We start from the raw sequence: 12,026 nt of genomic DNA on the forward strand, positions 1-12,026 counted from the left end.
ATACGGAATGTATTTAATATTGGAAGAGGCAATATTTCCTTATTTATTCTCGCTCACCACTAAATTTAAACTCATAATTCTCAATTGGTCGTTGCACAGCATGACCATACCCATCATCCTATCATACATTTGAGGTGGGGATGGTATTTATACACGTACAAATGCAGGAGATTCTAAGTATAAGTACCTTCTGCTCTGACGCATAGAACACATCTCAGGTTCTTTCACTGCAGCCAATCAGTCCGGTAGCATTAAGGGAAGCATACAGACAGCTGTGCACTGCATTCATTGTTCTGCAGCCAGAAAACAAATAATGATGTCCCAGTAAGCGGCTTTTTCAAACAGGTTATTATGTGTGTGATTTTCTTTCTTAAAAAAAAGATTAATAGCAGCAGCAATCCATTGCGAGCTGGCTATTACCCACAGATGAATGACCTGGCCAATTTAAAGACCACAGCACAGAGGAGAAGGCTGTTTAATTGGAGAGAATTTCATAAAGACCATTTATGGCATTTATGGCATTATTAAGGCAATTCTTCCCTCTCTATGCCAGAATAAGTGATTTCTTACTGGACACATAAGCCAGCTTTTGAACTTTTTACCTCCTTTAAGGATACTACCTCAGTGCTTTGACTCCAAGAAAAGCCTTTTAGCCAGATATTTATTAAAAAGAGAAAACAAAACGTAAGGCTACAAGAGTGGCTAGAAAAGCAAGAAGGAAAGCAAGAAAAATCATGGGGGAAGATTTTGGTGATTTTTAAGCTTTGGACAGACAGGTTTGAGGTGGGATAAGTTTATACCAAAATTTAGGACACAGAGGTGTGGTTCTGTGCTCTAACTGGAAATGAAGAAGACTTTTATATTCTGTATCTGTGTTCTAGGTTTTAAATATTCTCTGAGGTTCCTTCCATGTCCAAACCTTAAGATCTCAGGGCTGCCAGTCTGAATCTATTATGTTTCATATTTTTAAAATCATAACAGAGCAATAATTATTTACTTGCTACCTACTTCCCAAGGGTCACCATGTAGCTCAGATCTATACTGGTTGTGATATAATAAGAAATATAGGGCTTCCCTGGTGGCGCAGTGGATAAGAATCCACCTACCAATGCAGGGGACACGGGTTCGATCCCTGGTCCGGGAAGATCCCACATGCCGCGGAGCTGTATACCAAAACTGTATACCAGGGCTTCCCTGGTGGCGCAGTGGTTGAGAGTCCGCCTGCCGATTCAGGGGACACGGGTTCGTGCCCCGGTGCGGGAAGATCCCACATGCCGTGGAGCGGCTGGGCCCGTGAGCCATGGCCGCTGAGCCTGTGTGTCCGGAGCCTGTGCTCCGCAACGGGAGAGGCCACAACAGTGAGAGGCCCATGTACCGCAAAAAAAAAAACAAAAAAACAAAAAAAAAAAACTGTATACCAAACACAACCTACCTTATCCTGCAAAATTATGGGACAGGCCAAAAAAGTGGACAAAGAATGTGGCCATCAAGCCATCAGCCACGACAGACACCCCGTGGTGCACCCTGAGGGGAACTCAGGATGGAGATAAACAGGATACTGGCCCAGATAGTTAAGGTGTCTATCAAAGGAAAAACTGCAATAAGCCCCAGACTCTTGCATCTTCCCATACATAGAAAAGTGCTACATTCATTAACTTGAGATGTCTGGTTTTCTTTAATTAACAGTAATCTTTTGATGTTCTGACTACCTGCATTTTTTTTGCAAAAACTCCTCTGTATCCTGGCTCCTCCCTGACCTCTTCAGAACCGTCCCTCAGTTCTGTCTGAGAGGCTGCATCCCAGGCTTAAGACCTGAGTAAGTCCACCAAATAAAACATAATTCTCAACTTTTAGGTTGTACATTTTTTTTTCAGTCAACACTAAGTCAAAGTGAAATGGAGCGGGACCCTGCAGGGCCCTTCTGGGTACAAAGGCCTTTTTGTGTCTCCCGTTTCCTATTTGTAGAAAAAGGCTTTAGTCTCCTGGGCCTTTCCCAAGTTCCAAAGAGCAGATTCAAGCATTTACTAATTAGGGAAGTGAGGAAATGCAGGAATAAAGGAAAAGCAGTCATGAAACAATAGCTCAGGGGTTTCCCTGGTGGGCACAGTGGTTAAGAATCTGCCTGCCAATGCAGGGGACACGGGTTCGAGCCCTGGTCCGGGAAGATCCCACATGCCGCGGAGCAACTAAGCCCGTGTGCCACAACCACTGAGCCTGCACTCTAGAGCCCGCAAGCCACAACTACTGAAGCCCGCACGCCACAATTACTGAAGCCTGCAGCCTAGAGCCCGTGCTCCATAACAAGAGAAGCCACCGCAATGAGAAGTCCACACACCACAATGAAGAGTAGCCCCCACTCGCCACAACTAGAGAAAGCCTGCGCGCAGCAACAGAGACCCAATGCAGCCAAAAATGAATGAATGAATGAATTTAAAAGACAAATAAAGTTCTGGACACAAAACAAATCATTTCCTGCAGAGTCGGGCACACACAGCGTAGTTATAGGTGCAACCAGCTGCAGGAGCAGACCCACCTGCAGGAGGAGATCCAGCGCAGACCCCCAGCGCGGCTCTCTCTGTCAGCAGCATCTATCCGACAGTCCCCTTACCCAACACACTGACTGAAAAGATTTACTGGCTCCTCTCTTATTTGAATGGTTCTAACCACACAAAATAAGTAGAGGGAAAAAAAATCTGCTTTTTTCCTCCGTGTCTGCGAGATGAGTCATCCAAAGGCTCTGCTTTTCAGTTCACGTGACAGTTATCCCAAAAGATCCCTTTTAAAATGTAAAATAGAACGAAACCAATTTTAAAAAGAAGTCAAACAGGCTTAGAATATAAACAAAGAAGACTGAAGAATTGGGAATATCTGACAATGTTTTAAGGAAGAAAAGAAAAAAGGAAGACCAATGAATTGAAATGAAGTCAAAAAAGAAATGCCCAAATGAGCCTCTTTGGGATGTGACGTCTCTAAAAGGGCAATCAGGTTTTCCTTTAAATTATCCATCTCAGTTCACACAGAATTAGGGCAGGACTACTCGCGATAAAAACATCAAACCTTCCAGATTTAATAGCAGTTCAGAAAACCAACAGTCACAACCAGATGCACCAGGGAAGAGCTGATGGCATATTCAGACCATCTGTACACAAAGTTGAAAATAGTCTCAAGTTCGAAAGCCACTATGAAACGTAGTTTCTTGGCTTACCAGATTAACAAAAATATACTTTGTAATGTACTTAGTAATTAAAATTTAGTATATTATGGATCAACAAAAAGAAATCACACTCAAGAGAGTGACAAGATAAGCCATGGGCTGGGAGAAAATATTTGCAAAAGGTACATCTGATAAAGGACTGTTATCCAAAATATAAAAAGAATAAGGAATTTAATAGACACCTCACCAGTGAAGGTATACAGATGGCAAATAAGCACATAAAAAGATGCTCCACATCATATGTCATCAAAGAAATGCAACTGTGAAATAAAATTCATATTTTATGGCAAGACAAGAAAAATTTAAACAGAAAAAATTTCCTCTGCCCTTGGGCCTCCTCTCTCCCCACTACTTTGCATTGTGTATCTGCCTTAGGCATCGAGCAAACCTCCCCCAGCAGCAGAAATACCTGCTCAATTAAAAAAAAAAAAAAAGCAGCATTCTTCTAGCATCAACAAGGTAATTTCTTAAAAGATAACATTCCATCTTTATCTTGTAAGAGACCACATGACCCACCGCCATGATGGCGCTCAGATCTGGATTGTGTAAACTGTCAACAATACGTCATTAAATGTACAGCTCTCTTGTCTCAAAAAACTCATATACCTGTGCCTTGACTTCTAACAGGCAGAATTGTTCTCAGGGCTTTCTGAGATGCTCTTCCCGGCTTTTATAAAATCTTCAAATTGGGCTTGAATAAAATTTGCCATTTTCTTTCTTAGATTGACTAATTTTTTGTTGACATAACTTAAAACAATGAGATACCAATACACACCTATTAAAATGACCCGAATCTGGAACACTGACACCACCAAATGCTGGCTAGGAAGTGGAGAAGAGCTCTCTCATTCATTGCTGGCGGGAAGGCAAACGGTAGGGCTGCTGTGGAAGATAGTTTGGCAGTTTCTTGCAAAACTAAGCATACTCTTACCATACAATGCAGCAATTGTGCTCTTTGGTACTTATCCGAGGGAGATGAAACTTATGTCCACACAAAACCTTGCACACAGATGTTTATAGCACCTTTATTCATAATTGTCAAAACCTGGAAGCAACCAAGATGTCCTTCAATTGGTGAATGGATAAACTGTGTACACCCTGTTAAAAGGTAAACTAAGGCATATTAAAATGCTTAAACGTTTGAGCAAACATCGATTCGAATCAGGCAGCATCCAATCTAGCAGATAGAAAGGAGGTCTGAGGAGCTGTACAAAATGAAAGACTTGGGAATTCCCTGGCGGTCCAGTGGTTAGGACTCGGCACTTTCACTGCTGAGGGCTCAGGTTCAATCCCTGGTTGGGGAACTAAGATCCCGCAAGCCATGTAGCATGGCCAAAAAAAGTCTGCTTTTAAAAAATTCAGTAAAATAAAAAGTTTCTAAAGAAACAAACAAAAAAATAAATCACACAAAATTTCAAGAGTCAGACTATTTCCATGGGCTACATTTCCTTATTTCTTAAGAAAATATAGACAATTCTTTTCTTAAGAAGTATGAGTTATAAGTTGTTTAACTGTGTTTTACTTGCTGGAAACCAAACCAAAAGAAGCCAACCAAACAAGCCAAAGTAGTTATGTTAATAAGACATTTTGACTAATTATGTAATGAGACATTACAATTTAATGAGACATTAACTTTTCAAATCTAATTATCTTTTTTTAATTAAAAAAATTTTTTTGAAGTATAGTTGATTTACAATGTTGTTTTTTTTTTTTAATTTATTTAGTTTTGGCTGTGTTGGGTCTTCATTGCTGCGCACGGGCTTTCTCTAGTTGCGGCGAGCAGGGTCTAGTCTTCGTTGCGGTGCGTGGGCTTCTCATTGCAGTGGCTTCTCTTGTTGCAGAGCACGGGCTCTAGGTGCGCGGGCTTCAGTAGTTCTGGTACATGGGCTCAGTAGTTGTAACTCATGGGCTCTAAAGCACAGGCTCAGTAGTTGTGGCGCACGGGTGCTCCAAGGCATGTGAGATCTTCCCAGACCAGGGCTCGAACCCGTGTCCCCCACATTGGCAGGTGGATTCTTAACCACTGCACCACAAGGGAAGTCCCTACAATGGTGTGTTAATTTCTGGTGTACAGCAAAGTGATTCAGTTATAATATATAATTCTTTTTTATATTCTTTTCCATTGTGGTTTATTACAAGATATTGAATATAGCTCCCTATGCTATACAGTAGGTGCACGGGCTTCAGTAGTTGTGGCACGTGGGCTCAGTAGTTGTGGCTCCTGGGCTCAGTAATTGTGGCTCGTGGGCTCTAGAGTATAGGCTCAGGAATTGAGGCACACAGGCTTTGCTGCTCTGCGGCATGGGGGATCTTCCCAGACCAGGGCTCGAACCCTTGTCCCCTGCATTGGCAGGCGGATTCTTAACCACTGTGCCACCAGGGAAGTCCCTTGTGTCATATTTTAGATTCCACATATAAGTGATATCATATGGTACTTGTCTTTCTCTGACTTCACTTAGTATGATAATCTCTAGGTCCATCTATGTTGCTGCAAATGGCTTTATTTCATTCTTTTTTATGGCTGAGTAGTAATCCACTGTGTGTGTGTGTGTGTGTATTTATATATATATATATACCATATCTTCTTTACCCATTCATCTGTTGATGGACATTTAGGTTGCTTCCGTGTCTTAGCTATAGTAAGTAGTGTGGCTATGAACACTGGGGTGCATGTAATCTTTTCAAATTAAAGTTTTCTCCAGATATATGCCCAGGAGTGGGATTGCTGGATCATACAGCAACTCTATTTTTAGTTTTTTTTAAGGAAACTCCATACTGTTCTCCATAGTGGCTGCATCAATTTACACTCCCACCAACAGTGTAGGAGGGTTTCCTTTTCTCCAGACCCTCTCCAGCTTTTTTTTTTAATCAAATCTGTCTCCTAATCAATATCCATAATCCATATTCATAACAATTTCACTGCTGATTATAAAACAAAGGCTCACAGTATCACATTTATCCCCTTATATGGCTGGAATTTTATCCAATCTTCCCAAGACTTCTATTTTCTTGAAAGACCAAAAGTAACAGAAGTGGGGGACTTCCCTGGTGGTGCAGTGGTTAAGACTCCACGCTCCCCACGCAGGGGGCCCGGGTTCAATCCCTGGTCAGGGAACTAGATCCTACATGCATGCCGCAACTAAAGAGTTCACATGCCACGACTAAGGAGCCCGCCTGCCACAACTAAGATCCAGAGCAACCAAATAATTAAATAAGTATTTATTTTAAAAAAGTAACAGAAGTGGACACTTAGGCCATATTGCAAAGAATGTTTGCTTTCAATTAGTCTCTCAATTTGAGAAAATAAGGATATACACATATTCTATTTAGATGACTTAATTCACCTAAAATTTCATAAAATTTGTCCCAAGAACAGCAATGACAGTTTCTAGAATCACTTGCTATCCTGGTCTTTGACACTGGTACAGGAGTCACGCCTAACAACAGGGGCTTAGGAAATACCATCATCCTTGAGAACAGTTCTAAGATTCCCTGATACAAAGCACCCCAGGGAAGCCTCAGAATGGGGGAAACTGGAGATTCCCATCTGTGAAAGTCACATACATCTAGCTCACAAGAACAAGCCAGAACAATTCCAAGGATTGTGGCCCTGAAGGAAATGCCTGACAACGATAAACCCAGGGCTAGTTCACTTCAAGGCCTTTCCCTCTGTAGGATTTTCTGTGTCATTGGTGATGCGGAAGAAATATTCTAACCTTGTTTGTAAGATGCTACTTTAACACTGCCTTGGCCTTGTGCATGAAAGGGTAAACACAGCAGGCAGGGTTGATCATCAGTTCTAGTCAACAGTTAACGGGCAAGGGTAGCTCACTGTGTCTAGACTGTGCAAAAAATGTGGTTTGTGCTAAATAATTGCCTGTTTTCTCTCTGCAAGTCTAGAATCTTGGTAAATGCCAGGCAGAGGGTGCCTGCAACCAGCCCCTGTAAAACCCTTGGGTGCTGTGTCTTTAGTGGGCTTTCCTGGATAGAAACATCGCACGTGTTGCTGCATCTTCAATGCTGGGGGAAGAGGAAGCTCTAGGTGAGCCCTCAGGGAAGGGAGGGAGCATAAGGTAGCCTGCACCTGGATTCCTCTAGACTCCCCCCGGGTCTCTGTCCCTGATGACCTGGTTGTATATCCTCACCATGTCACTGTAGTGAACCCTACCTGGGAGTACCCTGATTCCTGCTAGCAAATCTTTCAATTTAGGAAAACTCCTGGGGTCCCCTGAGACATACCATGCAGCGCCACAAAATTTTATTGTTATTTTTATGTGGTAAAATACATGAAAATTTTATCCATAAAATTTACCACCTTAACCATTTTTAAGTGTACGGTTCAGTGGCATTAAGTACGTTTACATTGTTGTGCGACCATCACCACCATCCATCTCCAGAACTCTTTCATCTTCCAAAACTGACACTCTACTCCTACTAAACAATACTTCTGTTTCCCCCCAGCCCCCCAGGCCCTGGCAGCCACCATTCTACTTTCTGTCTCTATGAGTTTGGCTCTTCTAGGGATCTCACATAAGTGAAATCATACAGTATTTGTCCTTTTGTGACTGGCTGATTTCACTTAGCATAATGTCCTCAAGGCTCATCCATGTTAGAGTGTTATCAAACCAAGTCCATGTGCCCAACGCACGGTGAAGCCAAACAATACCAAAACGCTGGGGTTTCGAGCAGAGAAAGGAGATGGGTGAATCATGCCTTAAAAAACTCCCAACTTGCGAGTTCCCTGGCAGTCCAGTGGTTAGGACTCGGTGCTTTCACTGCGGTGGCCCAGGTTGGATCCCTGGTCAAGGAACTAAGATGCTGCAAACCATGTGGGGTGGGCAAAAACAAACAAACAAACAAACAAAACCACCCCAACTTCCCAAAAGCTTTCAGCAAAGCCCTTTTATAGGAAAGGTGAGGGAGGGGCGTGGTTAGTTGTTGCAGACTTCTTGGTGTCAGATCCTTTGTTCCTGAGGTCAGGTCATGGTCAGATCACATGTTCCTGTAACCCTCCACCAAAACAAATGTTATTCTCTGTTCTGACAAGACAGGGCAAGGTCCCAAGGCTCAACTTTCACCCTCTGAGATCCAGGCCCCGGCTAAAAGTAGGGGGTCCCTGCACAGGCCGGTCACCCTGCCTGGGAGCGTTCGTCCAGCACCCCAGTCTGGGTCCTCCCGTCAGTGCCCAGGCCCGGCTGAGGAGACAGATCTGGCAGTGCCCTCGGGACCAGGCCCCCAGACCCTGCCCAGCCGTCATCACTGAGGGAGCCAGGGGCCCAGGACCCAGCCGGACTCAGGCTTCTCATTTAAACTGGAGGGAATCAGTTGTATAGGATCGATAGGAATACATGTTGTAGCAAATACCCATCAGGTGAAGTCTCAGGTCACAAACAATTGTCCTTGAGAATAGCCCCAGCCACAGAAGTGGACCTGAAGTAATGATGTGCAGTGTCCTTGCAACTTAACCCTGACCTCTGGCCACCTCCTAGCGGGAGACAACGGATCTAAGCTGGACCAATTTTTGAAACTTGAACTGAGAGACTGAAGCTGGTTGAAGCTGTTACCTTTTTTTTTTTCTGGCGCGGCTTGCGGGATCTTAGTTCCCCAACCAGGGATCCAACCTGGGCCACCGCAGTGAAAGCGCCAAGTCCTAACCACTGGACCACCAGGGAATTCCCTGAAGCTGTTACCTTAATGGCAATGTCCATATACTCCAGGTGCTGAGGCCTCCATGGTCTGTGACGCATGGAGACTGCCGCCGCCATCAGGTTGCCGAGGTAGAGATGGGGAAAGATTCGCTGCTGCTTCAAGGCCTGGTCCCAGCCAGCCGAGGGGAGGGCTCTGGAGCTATGTGGGACCCCACCTCATGCGCCCATCCCAAGGCTGGAGGGCCCCAGGGAGAAGGCCTCCATCAGCTCTCATCGTACTCTCTGCTTGAGGACCCCAACGAGGCTGACTGAGCGGGACCTCTAACCCTGGTCTCGCACTCAGCGTCTCGCGCTAACTGCCGCGTGATAAGCGTGCACCGGCTCTGCCCCTATTAAGTAGCATGCAGGATACTATTGTATGTATGGACCACACCTTGTTTACCCATTCATCTACTGATGGACACTTGGGTTGTTTCCACCTTTTGGCCATTGTGAATAATGCTGCTACAAGCATGATTGTACAAATATCTCTTCAAGTCCCTGTTTTCATTCTTTGGGGTATACACCCAAACATGGAATTGATGGATCATATGGTGATTCTAGTTTTAGTTTTTTGAGGAACTACTATACTGTTTTCCATAAAGGCTGCACCATTTTATATTCCTACCTACCAAGGATTAGAAGTTCTCTATATCCTCACCAACACTTTTTTTCTGTTTAATTGGCAACTTTTCTGTATTTTGAGAACTTAAAAATTTCCAAGGGATTTTTCTGTATTATAAATCAACAACCAACCAACCAGCCAAAACTCCCAGAGGAAAGAAACCCTCGGTATAAACAGCCAAAGCCTAGGTTTTAAGGTTTTCAAGCCTTTGGGTATGGGAAGAAAATAGGGGGTGGGAGGGGAACCTCTTCACACAGAGAAAAACATCTGTGGCTCAATAAAGGTTGCTCAAGGGATAAAAGCCAAATTTCAATACATACCATATGAAATTTGCAGTAAAAGAGCAGCACACTCACATTTACACACACACACACACCCATGTGAGACAAAGTGAAGACTTTTACTTACCTAGAGGCATGAAGATAAATTATTTGACAGAGTACATAAGATGAGCATAAAAATTAAACTCTTTATTTCATCATATTTCATTTTAAACTCAAATAATGATACAAATTTAAAAGATGAGCTTACTGTTACCAAATAAAGAGCTCACCAAGGTCAACACTATTTATAGGCACAAAAACTGAGTAAAAAACAAAACGAAACCCTCAAAACACAAAATGTGAGTACAGAACTTAAAGTGAATACCATCACACAGCAATGGGAGGGAGGCAGCCCGGAAGTTGTGTTTCTGACTGACTTACGTCACTCCATTTCATTTCCCTTTTGACAAGTTACCAGGAATCCTACCAGTGGTGATAAGAGGCTACAGCTGCCTTGGGTGAATGTACTCAGTGGCATTAACAGAGGCTATTTAACCTCCGCCGCCTAGTTTTGCAGATCCATCATGAGCAAAGGGAGCCCGAGCCTGGGAGAATGAGCAACATGGGAGTGCAGGACCCAGGTCCCAGCTGACACGTGAGACAGGCAGCCTTGTGAGATGGTGCTGGGGATCCACTACTGGCCCTACTCACTCCCTGGTGTAACCCCCGCCCCCTCCCTGGAGTGTGGCCAGGAACTAGTGACTTGCATCTAGTAAAGAGAATGCAGCAAAAGTGATGAGATGTCACTTTCAAGATTAAGTTATAAAAGATGGTGACTTCTGACTTGCTGGCACTTGCCTTTGGCTTTCCTCACTTGCTTTCTTTGCTGAGGACAGCTGCCTGAGGACAGCCATGAGAGACTAAGACCCTTAGTCCAACAGGCTGCGAGGAACTGCCTCCTGTCCAGGACCACACGAGTGAGCTGAGAAGCAGGTCCTCCCCCAGGGGCACCCAGCCAACACTGTGACCTCAGCCTTGTGACAGACCCTGAGCTGGAGGACTTGGCTCAGCCACGCCCAGATTCCAGACCCACAGAAACTGTGAGAAAGTACATAGGTTCTGTTTTAAGTGGCTAAGTTTCGGGATGATTTGTCATATGGTGGTGATAGAAAACTAACACACCTGGGTAAACAATAATGTGCTTAAGGAGATAATAAAATCATTTGTTATTAATTCTGAAATAGCACTTACAAATTATTTATATAAAATCAACTAACAACTGAGTTTATCTCAACTTCAAGAAAGAAAACCAAAACTTTACAACTTGGGGCAAAATTGTTTAGTGTTCCATACAAATGAAATTTCTCTAAGGGTTCCAGCTAACTACAGAGTTTTCCAACTCCCTGCAATTGCCATCAAGTCTGAAAATCACACTCCATAAAATTTCTAAATTTCTAAGCATGTTTTTAAACACAATGGAAAACAAAATAGTGTCTGTCTTCTTGGTTAAATTTTCTTTGCCATAAAAGTCTTTATTTGTACAGTTAAGCATGACTTTTAAAAGTGAGCTTTCCCATTTATACGAAACATCCAGGATAGGCAAATCCATAGAGATAGAAAGCAGATTAGTAACTGCTAGTGCCAGGCCAGAGAATGGGGAATGACTACTAACAGGCACGGGGCTTCTTTTTGGGATGATGAAAATGTTCGGAAAAGATAATGGCGACAGGGGCTTCCCTGGTGGCGCAGTGGTTGAGAGTCCGCCTGCTGATGCAGGGGACACGGGTTCGTGCCCCGGTCTGGGAAGATCCCACATGCTGCAGAGCGGCTGGGCCCGTGAGCCATGGCCGCTGAGCCTGCGCGTCCAGAGCCTGTGCTCCGCAACGGGAGAGGCCATAACGGTGAGAGGCCCGCGTACCGCAACAACAACAAAAAAAGACAACAACAAAAAAAGATAATGGTGACAGTTGTACAACCTTGTGAATGTACTAAAAAAACACTAAATTGTATACTTTATAATGGTGACTTTTATGGTGTCTGAATTATACCTCAATTAAAATAATTGTTTTAAGCTCTTATGGATTAAAGCTAACATTTCCATTTAAACATCTCCCCAGATAGTTACATTCCATTCCCAGACACGCTTATGGAATGGTGTCTGCTGTAAGAAGATATATAAGTGACGGCAGCCTGCCACCATAGCTTAGACCTCACTACATGTTTTGGGGTTTTTTGGT

This window comes from Hyperoodon ampullatus, assembly GCF_949752795.1.
Source record: "Hyperoodon ampullatus genome assembly, chromosome: 19".
NCBI lineage: Eukaryota > Metazoa > Chordata > Mammalia > Artiodactyla > Ziphiidae > Hyperoodon > Hyperoodon ampullatus.